The sequence below is a fragment of the Micrasema longulum genome, unplaced genomic scaffold, assembly GCF_059751315.1.
Source record: "Micrasema longulum isolate JH-2025_06_02 unplaced genomic scaffold, ASM5975131v1 h1tg001355l, whole genome shotgun sequence".
NCBI classification, from domain to species: Eukaryota; Metazoa; Arthropoda; class Insecta; order Trichoptera; family Brachycentridae; genus Micrasema; species Micrasema longulum.
In genome coordinates, this window is record NW_028278541.1 from 136,619 (window position 1) to 147,935 (window position 11,317).

Genomic DNA, 11,317 nt, shown 5'->3' on the forward strand with positions numbered 1-11,317 from the left:
ACGAATAAATAAGTGAAAAACGACTTAGGAACATAAATTATTCCAATTTTAAATAACGTAACTGGGGGCTATATTTCATACTAATCTAACTCATTTCTGTTTTTAAATTTTATAATAATTGGAAATTAGGAATTAGAATTCCAAACATCTATGCGCTGTGTAGCTGATAGATGTGTTGGGCCATTTATTTATTGTACAGCGCCCTTGAGGCGATTTTCACAAAAACGGCGCTATATAAATTATCTACAATAATAAAAAATGAGCGAGTGAAAAAATAAACACGTGTTAAAGTGTAGAAGTGAACAAATAAGCATGCGAACAAGTGAAGAAGTCAATAAATGAACAACTGAACAATTGAACAAGTGAACAAATTAAAAAGTGAACGAATAAATAAATGAATAACTAACAGAAGAGCTGAAACCTTTATCACGTGGGTGAGATTGTTAATGTAATGTTAATGTGAGACTGTAAATGCCTAGACTTTCATATTCCCTTCTCAAAAATGTTTTCGCTCTCTGTTGAAATAAATTTGAATTATGAATTATTCCCTAGGCAGGAAATACAGCCAGTCTGCAAGCATTTGGACGTACTCAAACATTGCTGGAAAAATACTTTTGATTGATAAGTAAGTACCCAGGAGCTTATTTGTGATTAAATTCCAAAAGATAAAATTGTTAATATTCAAATATTGAATTTAAGTAGGTACCAAGGTACCTGTCTATGGTTGAATTCAAAAATATTAAATAAATATTTTTTCAAATATGGCATTCTTTTTGCAACCGTCAAACTCCGGTCTTCTCACAAACAGAGGGGTGTACTTTTGTAGGAAAACGATTTTTAAAAATTTATTGAATTGAATATTATTTTAGTATTACCAAAAATCCAGTAAAAAGATATAAATACGTACAAATTATAAGGAATTTAACGAAAGGATCTAATTAAGATCCACAAATAACAAATGATGTTTGTAAACATTCAAAAACAAACTTTTTTCATTTTTTTGCAAATGCATTCTCCTCGAATGCAACCCTGGTGGATCGACAAATAAAACATTTATGCTTCTTACTTCTTTTTTACATATTAGATTGAAGATTTTAATATCTACGAACACGCACAGCGCAAAGATCTACATTTCTCTGAAAACCGCACGTAAATCGGTTGAGCCGTTTAGGAGTTCAGTGACATCAAACGTACAGAGGAATTTTATATATATATATATATATATGTGTATATCATATATAAATATTACAAAAAAATATATATATTTGATTACAATATTTGAGTTTATCCAAATGTTCGTAGACAAAAGACTGGATTTCACCCCCTCGGGAGTCATAAAGATTAACAAATTACAACAGGGATGAAGAATACCTTAAATTAGGGAATATGGAAGTCAAGGCAAGACGAAAATGGTGAATGTTACACAGTGTGTAAAGTGGCCACTTAAACCCTGTAAATGTCTTGACTTCCATATTCCCTAATTGAGGGTAATAAATAATGTCTCTATCCCTGTTGTAATTTGTTAATATATATTTGATTTACCTGGTTTTGAAGTAACAAAAAATATGCCCTTTTTAAATTGTCATAAGTCCTGTAAATGCCTTGACTTCCATATTCCCTAATTGAGGGTAATAAATAATTTCTCTATCCCTGTTGTAATTTGTTAATATATATTTGATTTACCTGGTTTTGAAGTAACAAAAAATATGCCCTTTTTAAATTCTGTTTTGCTGTTTCAAAAGCCGCACTAAAAAGCTTCACAATTACTCTTTTTAAATTGTCATAAGTCCTGTAAATGCCTTGACTTCCATATCCCTAATTGAGGGTAATAAATAATTTCTCTATCCCTGTTGTAATTTGTTAATACATATTTGATTTACCTGGTTTTGAAGTAACAAAAAATATGCCCTTTTTAAATTCTGTTTTGCTGTTTCAAAAGCCGCACTAAAAAGCTTCACAATTACTCTTTTTAAATTGTCATAAGTCCTGTAAATGCCTTGACTTCCATATTCCCTAATTGGGGGTAGGAAATAATTTCTCTATCCCTGTTGTAATTTGTTAATATATATTTGATTTGGTTTTGAAGTAACAAAAAATATGCCCTTTTTAAATTCTGTTTTGCTGTTTCAAAAGCCGCACTAAAAAGCTTCACAATTACTCTTTTTAAATTGTAATTAAGTTATTTATATAAATACACTTTGATATTTCGTTTTACGAATATGTTAGTCACGTGAAATGATATTATTTTCTTTCAAACTTTGTTAAATCAATAATCTTTGTTTGATTGCTTAGATTGACGGCCCGAAACAGCGCTCGAAAATTGGCGGTCTTATTTTTGTTATAAGAGGTGGCAAACAGTGCTATGCAAGCTCCTGACGTCACTGCGACCTGTGAAGATCTATTCTAAGAGTTTTCGCCCTCCGAGCCCAGTAGCTCAATCACAAAACACTACCGACGTGCTAATGAGCGACGTGATAACAATTTTTCACCGTGGTTGTCTATCGTATTCGCGACCACAATGCAACATTCGTGAACACCTAATATTAAATGTCAAAATATTTACGTTTCGCGACGTATAATCCTGCTGCGCAATCACATATTTGAATTTCACCGGTGTAAATATAGAAAATATTCCAAAACTGCTATTTTTATTTATTTATTTATTATTTATCACGCTATTTATTGCATTTAGCCGGCGGACTGCCAAATGTCAAGAAAAGCAGTCGCCATAGTAATTGTACATAATTTAATTTTGACTTTTTCGTATTAAATACTCCTTACTATTTTGCAAATGCAATATATTGTATTATTTTTTTAGAGTGGTAACTTTCTGACGCATATTATTTGTATCTGACGCCAAGATACTGGATAATTTATTTGTTAATAGGAGAGAACCTAGCGACATTACTTTCACATCTAGGCGTTCGTTTTATTAAACTGACAGATATGTCGGAATTCAATTCGACTTCAAAATTTACTTAAATTTTCTCTCATATTTTTAATAGGCTTTTAAGAAAAAAGCGCCAACCTCAAAACGATTAAAATTTTTAATAAATCAAAATTAAAGGAAAAATTGTTCGGCGGGTCAAAATTTTTGACACTTTTAATGCGTACATAAACGTATCGAGGGGTTCTAGACCCGTCGGTATAAAATGATGTACTTACATCAAAACTTGATGGTGGGGGAGTGTACCTTTGTAGTCGGTCGGTAGACTTTCATCTTCAACTAAGACGTCATACTTAAGCTTTATCATTTTAGAGCGTAGATATGTGTACCGTGACGTACGCTTCCCCTTGATTCATATCGATGTACCTACCCAAAGCTTGAAGGTGGGGGGTCGGTAGTATGTCTTTATAATCGCTAGAGGGAATTTATCTTCAACTATACCGTCAAGCTGACGGTATGACGTCTTTATCTTCCCATCATCATCGAGGCCCTGGGCTCCGATTACAATGGTTAGTTAACAGAGTTATCTTCGACTGTGTATAAAGCAAAAATATTTATATTTGATATTTGTGTCCGAAAATGAGTATATTTGCATGAAAATTTAAATTATCTTATTATTTATATCACTACAGAGATGGGTAGAATTTTTGTTTCAAGATTATGGATATTCGAGCGTTTACAGGGCTTATGACCTGTCATAGGTTGGGTTCAAGTGGCCACTTTTATGTAGAATTCTACAACATTCCCCATTCCGCTTATTAGCGAATATCCATATCGGTGACATTTTTGGTTTTTAGTATATATGTCATTAAATTATCTTCATCGGTAGCATATTCGGCTTTTCATACAGAAAACTTCATTTCACTTTGTAGATATTTGGGGTCCACGTGGATTTATTAACAATATTTTGAGTTTGTCCAAATTTTTGTGGACAAGGACTGGAACCAACTCCTTGGGAAGCTCTTAATATTAACATATTACAACAGAGATGAAGCTGAAGCAGATATGAAGATGAACTAGCGTTTTCTGTTGTTTGCGGATGACTTAAAACTATTTTTAAAGGTGACAACTTTTGACAATGTTCGTCTTTTCCAAGCGGATATATCTGAATGGGGAAGGCGAAACAAACTTAGGTTTCAACAATATTTTGAGTTTGTCCAAATTTTTGTAGACAAGGACTGGATTCAACTCCCTGGGGAGCTGTTTATATCAACATATTACAACTGACACGAAGAACATTTAAGATAAGGTAATATAGAAGTCTAGGCATCTACAGGGCTTATGACCTGTCAATGGCTGGTTTAAGTGGCCACTTTACACACTGTGTAACATTTACCATTCTGCCTATATTTGAACATCTATATTCCTTCAATTTTTTCATCTGTTGTTGTTTGTGAGGTTAAAGAGCTGAAACCTTTATTTATGCGGGTGAGATTCATCTAATTAAATTATTTCACGTACATACTAGACTAGGCAACGCCTGAAAATGTTATTTTTGGTTTTGGTGAATGTTACACAGTGTGTAAAGTGGCCACTTAAACCAGCCATTGACAGGTCATCAGCCCTGTAGATGCCTAGACTTCTATATTACCTTCTCTTAAATGTTCTTCGTCTCTGTTGTAATATGTTAAACTTAGGTTTCACTTACAAACTTAAATCTTATTTTTTAACACATTACAACAGAGACGAAGAACATTTGAGAGAAGGTAATATAGAAGTCTAGGGCATCTACAGGGCTTATGACCTGTCAATGGCTGGTTTAAGTGGCCACTTTACACACTGTGTAACATTCATCATTCTGCCCATATTCGAACATCTATATTCCTTCAATTCAATCTGTTGATGTTTGAGAAGTTGCTTGTCTACAAAAATTTGGACAAACTCAAAATATTATTGATAAATCCACCTGGTCTATGAAGAAGTATAGAAATTTAAAAAAAAAAACATTTTCAGGCGTTGGCTAATATGTACGTGAAATAATTCAATTAGACGAATCTCACCCGCATAAATAAAGGTTTCAGCTCTTTAACTTCACAAACATCAACAGATGAAAGAATTGAAGGAACATAGATGTTCAAATATAGGCAGAATGGTGAATGTTACACAGTGAGTAAAGTGGCCACTTAAACTAGCCATTGACAGGTCATAAGCCCTGTAGATGCCTAGACTTCTATATTACCTTCTCTTAAATGTTCTTCGTCTCTGTTGTAATATGTTAAACTTAGGTTTAATGTTTCTAAGTGTTCGGTCACGTCCTTCACTAGGGCCCAAAAACCTCTATTTTTTCGCTACAAAATGAATGACTAGAATCTGATACGAACATCGAATGTTGAGGATCTGGGCGTTAGATTTGTGAGCACTCTGACATTTCATGAACACATAGAGACAATCAGTGGTAATGCATTGAAGATGTTAGCATTTGTTCCGCGTACTGCCAGGGTTTTCGAAAATACCCGCGAACTGAGAACTCTTTACAACTCCTCGATGCGAAGCAGACTCGAGAGCGGCTCGATGACTCGAGCGTCACATGAACTCAAGTACTCTCTTATGATGGAGAGAATCCAAAAGAAGTTTCTGAGATATCTCTACACGAGAGAGTGCGGGTATTATCCTCGGCTCCACCCGACCGAGTTTCTCCAGGGTATGCTCGGCTACAACAGTTTACAGACTAGAAGGAATGTGTATTTGACTACACATTTTTTCGATTGTTGCGCGGTATGATCGATAATCCTGAGATTATGATGAGCATTGGTTTGTATGTTCCTGATAATTACCCAAAACAACGTCAGCATATATTGTTTCATATTCCGATAGCCAGGAGCACCCTGCCGTTGGAAGGGCTATCGCTCTGTCTACTTTTGTGAAGTAAAAGAGCTGAAAGAGTTGAGGAAATGCGGATGTTTACACAGTTTGTAAAGTAGCCACTGAAACCAGTCAATGACAGATAGAACATGTAAATGCCTTGACTTCCATATTCCCTTCTCAAAATGGTTTCTCTCACATTTCAAATTGTGAAACTGATTCTAGAATTTTATGAAATACTTAAAAAAATATACTTCTTTTTCTATTCTTCCATTCCTTGAAAACATGCTTCCGAATTTCTTCTACTTGTTGTGACGAATTCCGATTCCTCGCAGAAGTCCCTCTTCGACGGTATGGAGGAGGACGATCCGTCGGTGCAGCAAACCCTGACGCTGAAACCGAGCTGCAAGAGGAACAACATCGCTCTGGATGTTGATCTGTTCCATGTATCCGAAGGGGTTTTCCGGAGCAGAATTCTCCTAGTACTTAGACATGAGTCTCTTTCGCGTATTTTTTTCTTTTATATATATCTACGTATTGAATATATGTTTGTAATGTATATGTTATATTTAAAATAAATTAATTGAATTGAATTAAAAGACAAACTCAAAATACTTAAAATTTTGTTTCACGTTTATCTTAAAAGATGCGTAGCAGGAATGTAAAGGAAGTGATCCAAATCTCTGTATCCAAATACTGAGTAAAGTGGCGTTTAACGGTATCTGTCTACGCCTTCGTGGTACGGATTGATTGTTTGTTTGTATGTACGTCAATGAGGAACTTCACCCCTACGGGAAATTGGATACAAAAAATGTTTTCTTACGCGGGGTAAAAATTAGAGCATTAAATTGTACGGCAAAGTTTCTTGAAAATGTACAGAAAAAATAATAAAAAATATTTTGATAAAAACGCACTACTTTAAATGACGTCACTGGTTCATGTGAATCGACCTATGATCTGAGAGCTATGGAAGATTTCCGGTCTGCTTGTCGCTTCTGGACCAATGGGAAGAACTGAATGAGAATAAGCGGAAATGAACCTCTGACGTTACACGCGGAGTTATTTCAGAAATACAAAACTTTGAAAAATCGTAGCGCCGATAATACGATATATAAAAATTAAAAAAAAAAAATTGACTTGGTTTAACAGTCTATTAACAAATAATTTTTTTTTTTAAAAACCACTGAACTTCCTCATTGTTCCGACTTTATCAAATGATTGCTGCGTTTCGAGTAGCCATAGAGTGCCCTTTGCTCCACTGCCCGCGGACAGACAGGTGATTCTGAAGATATATTATGTTTACGGCTAAACAACTCTCGAATGCGTCCAAGATGAAGACATTACAAAACTCACATTCGAAGCAGCTGACCTACTTTTTCTAGTAAAATGTTTCGTAATGATTTATACAAAAGTACACCTTGCTTCAGAGCCGTTCACCGCACCAGGCATATATTATCAATGATATTATAAGATTAGTTATACGTTAAAATCGATTATTTTAATCGAATAAAAATAACTACTGTTAGTTAATATTAGTATTTAAATTTAAATTTTATTTTATTAACATTAACGTCAAATCTGCCTTTTACAAACATGTATAATACTAACATATTTGGCTAAATATACATAAGAACAAAATTTTTGACACTTTTGATGCGTAGAACGTATCGATTTATTAAAAAAATTAATCGTTTTGAGGCTGGCACTTTTTTTCTTAAAAGCCTATTAAAAATATGAGAGAGAAATAAGTAAGTTTTGAAGTCGAATTAAATTCCGACATAACTGTCACTTTGATAAAACGAACGCCTAGATGTGGAAATAATGTCGCTAGGTTCTGTCCTATCAGCAAAAATCTAGGCGTCAGACACATATTATATTTCTTAAAAGCCTATTAAAAATATGAGAAAGAAATAAGTAAGTTTTGAAGTCGAATTAAATTCCGACATAACTGTCACTTTAACAAAACGAAGGCCTAGATGTGGAAATAATGTCGCTAGGTTCTCTCATATTAACAAATAAGAGTATCTAGGCGTCAGACACAGATTATATGCGTCAGAAAGTTACCGCTCTAAAAAAATAATTTAGTTATTATGTTTTTTCCATCTGATTTTCTATTCTTCCGAGTGTATGTATCGAGACGTTATAGGAGCCGGCTTTGTAGTCGATCGGTACAGATCGGTAGATACATACAGACGATCGCTAAGCGTACCGTCTGGGTGATTTCCAAAAGTCATGGAAAATTCATGTTCAAGCGAGCATTTTTTGCTTAAATTGGGATTTTTCGGAGTTTATAATCGCTTTGAAGTGAGCACATTTTATTACAGAAGCCTATTTAAAATAAAAATGAGAACTATTTTAAATGTTAATGACGTAAGGAATGCGGAGTAATTGTTTACGGTCATTCCATTGGCTTGTTTCGATCATATGATGTGGATATGGCAAGCGGGTAGAACATACCGAGGTAGATACAGATAGTACAGAAGTTAAGTATTCAGTCTTGGTATGTACCAATGAAGATAACCTTTATAATCGCGGCCCAGGGCGGAAATGTACACTCTAGTAGCTCAATCACAATTATCGACGGGCTTAAAAACATGCTAAGCATTTGAGCGATCACAATGAACAATAATGAACATGCTTAAGTTATCGCAGTCATAAGTCAACGCGTGTGTAATCTCTAAGTCAACGCTCGTGTCGGTTTGTTTTTTATTTTCCTCGTAAATAAATACAGTTCACTGGCGAAAATTCGGCGTTTACTGTAAAAAATAATACAATATATTCCATTTGCAAAATAATAATGACTATCGAATACAAAAAAGTGAAAATTAAATTACAATTACTATGGCGACTGCTTTTTTGACATTTGGCTCGCCAACCGCCGGCTAAATGCAATGAATAGCGTGATAAATAATAAATAAATAAATAAAAATAGCCGTTTTGGAATATTTTCCATATTTACACCGGTGAAATTCAAATATGTGATTGCGCAGCAGGATTATACGTCGCGAAACGTAAATATTTTGACATTTAATATTAGGACTAGAATTTCAACCGCCCATGCGCTCAGTAGCTGCAAGACTTGTTGCTATCTAACTTCTATTTGTATAAATTTGCTTTTAATTTGTTTTTTAAAATTTCACTTAAACTCTAAACTTCACTGTCAGATAAAAAAAATATAAAAAATGTAAATAGGGGCTAGATTTCTTACTGTCCATGCGCTCTGTAGCTGCAAGACGTGCTGTTATCTAGCTCCTATATTTCATAATTGGAGACGAGGAATCAGAATCTTTTTTAGTGTACATCGCCCTTGAGGTGATTTTCACAAAAATGGCGCCATATAAATTATCCAAACATATATCATATAGAATTATTTCACCTACATACTAGACTAGGCAACGCCTGAATTTTTTATTTTTTCAATTTCTATACTTCTTCATAAACCAGGTGGATTTATCAACAATATTTTGAGTTTGTCTAAATTTTTGTAGACAAGGACTGGATTCAATTGCCTAGTATGTAGGTGAAATAATTCAATTAGATGAATCTCACCCGCATAAATAAAGGTTTCAGCTCTTTAACTTCACAAACATCAACAGATGAAAGAATTGAAGTAATATAGATGTTCAAATATGGGCAGAATGGTGAATGTTACACAGTGTGTAAAGTGGCCACTTAAACCAGCCAATGACAGGTCATAAGCCCTGTAGATGCCTTGACTTCTATATTACTTTCTTTAAAATGTTCTTCATCTCTGTTGTAATATGTTAATATATCATATAGGTGTTCCATTGTCATCGCGAATACGATAAACACCATGATGAGAAATTGCTATCACGTCGCTTATCAGCACGCCGATTGTTATTTGTGATTGAGCTACTTGTGATCTGTTATTATCGAAACGGTTATTTCCGTAACCGGTTACGCATATAATCGTACAAATCGAATATATTCATAACGGGTTATGTCGAATGGTATTAGTTCTTACAAATCAGTTTTAACCACACGTTCTTCGCGGCTTGTGCACAGTCCCATACATAAATAAAATCTCTAAAAAGTGCAGTGTTCGTACGCTATGAAAAATCTTTAACTAACGTATTTTTCGTATTCGTGTCCGGGTGTAACGACAAATACAAATCATCGTGTGAAATAAAATCAGGGCCTCTATTATTAAACTGCCGTTTAGAGCCTAAACCCCCGCAAAGTCACATTTTGTCGTTTTTGAGTTTTTAATCGATTTGTAATCAGGCATTGACGTATAATAACATAGAAGCGCCTATAAAACTGAGTAACAATGTTTTGAGTATGTCCAGATGTTTGCAGACTGGCTGGATTCTCCCTGGGGAGTTGTTCATATTTAAATTTGTTGCAACAGAGAGGGAAACATTTTTGAGAAGGGAGTCTGGGCATTGACAGGGCTTATGACCTCAATCTCGTGGTGTAATGGTCAGTGCATTCGCCTACCATGCAAGAGGTCCCGATATGGTTGATTTGAAATATTATTTAAATGGGTGTTTTTACACTAGAATATTTCATAGTCCCTGGACTGGTACCTGAAGCGTAGGACTGATCACCTTACCTTCGTGTAACAAAAATGATCAAGATACGCTGCGATTGGTGTATCACTGCAGTGCCCTATGCACCATTAGGTGCGGAAAGGAAATGACGATGATCTGTCATTGGCTGGTTCAAGTGGCCACTTTACACACTGTGTAACATTCACCATTCTGCCCATGTTTGAACACCCACATTTCCTCAACTCTTTCATCTGTTGGTAAAGGTTTCAGCTCTTTTACTTCACAAAAGTCAAAAAGTTTTCTTTGACAACCTGACAGATGGAAAAACAATTCAATTTTAAGTAATGCATTTGCTAATTACACATGAAATGTGATCCCATCCTGTCAGTTAGTAGTATTTTTACATTTTAAAACGACATCTACTTTGGCAAACGAATGTTCATCGCAGGAGACTAATCTAGCAGTTCACAACAGAGTTCTAGAGCCAACTCTAATGTATGGGAGCGAAGTATGGAATTGGAAAAATGATGATGAAAGTAGGTTGAATGCTGTCGAAATGCGGTCCCTCAGGCGAATGTGTGATAAAACGATGTATGATAGGTGCACAAATGTCGAGATCCGTGAAGTGTGTAAGGCTGAGACACGCATTATCGACAGAATCAAGAAAGGGGTGCTGCGTTGGTTTGGACATGTAGAGCGAATGGACAGCGAAAGAACGGCTAAAAGAATCTACGATGCGAATGTTGATGGACGCAGAAAACGAGGATGACCGAGAAAGACATGGCACGATCGAGTCCATCAAATACTCGAAGATGGACATGTCAAAAATAGGAATAATCGGCGTGCGCGCATGAGAAGATGTATGAATGTAGAGGAAGCGAGGTATGAATGCCAAGATAGTGTAATGGCGTTCTTTCCTCTCTGCCTACCCCTACGGGGAAACGGCGTGATGGTTTGTTTGTTAAAACGACATTATTCAAATCGGGAGCTGCGTTTTGAGCGACGTCCACAAAGAAACTCACGGGTTAAAACGTAAAACTACTCCTTTATGAGT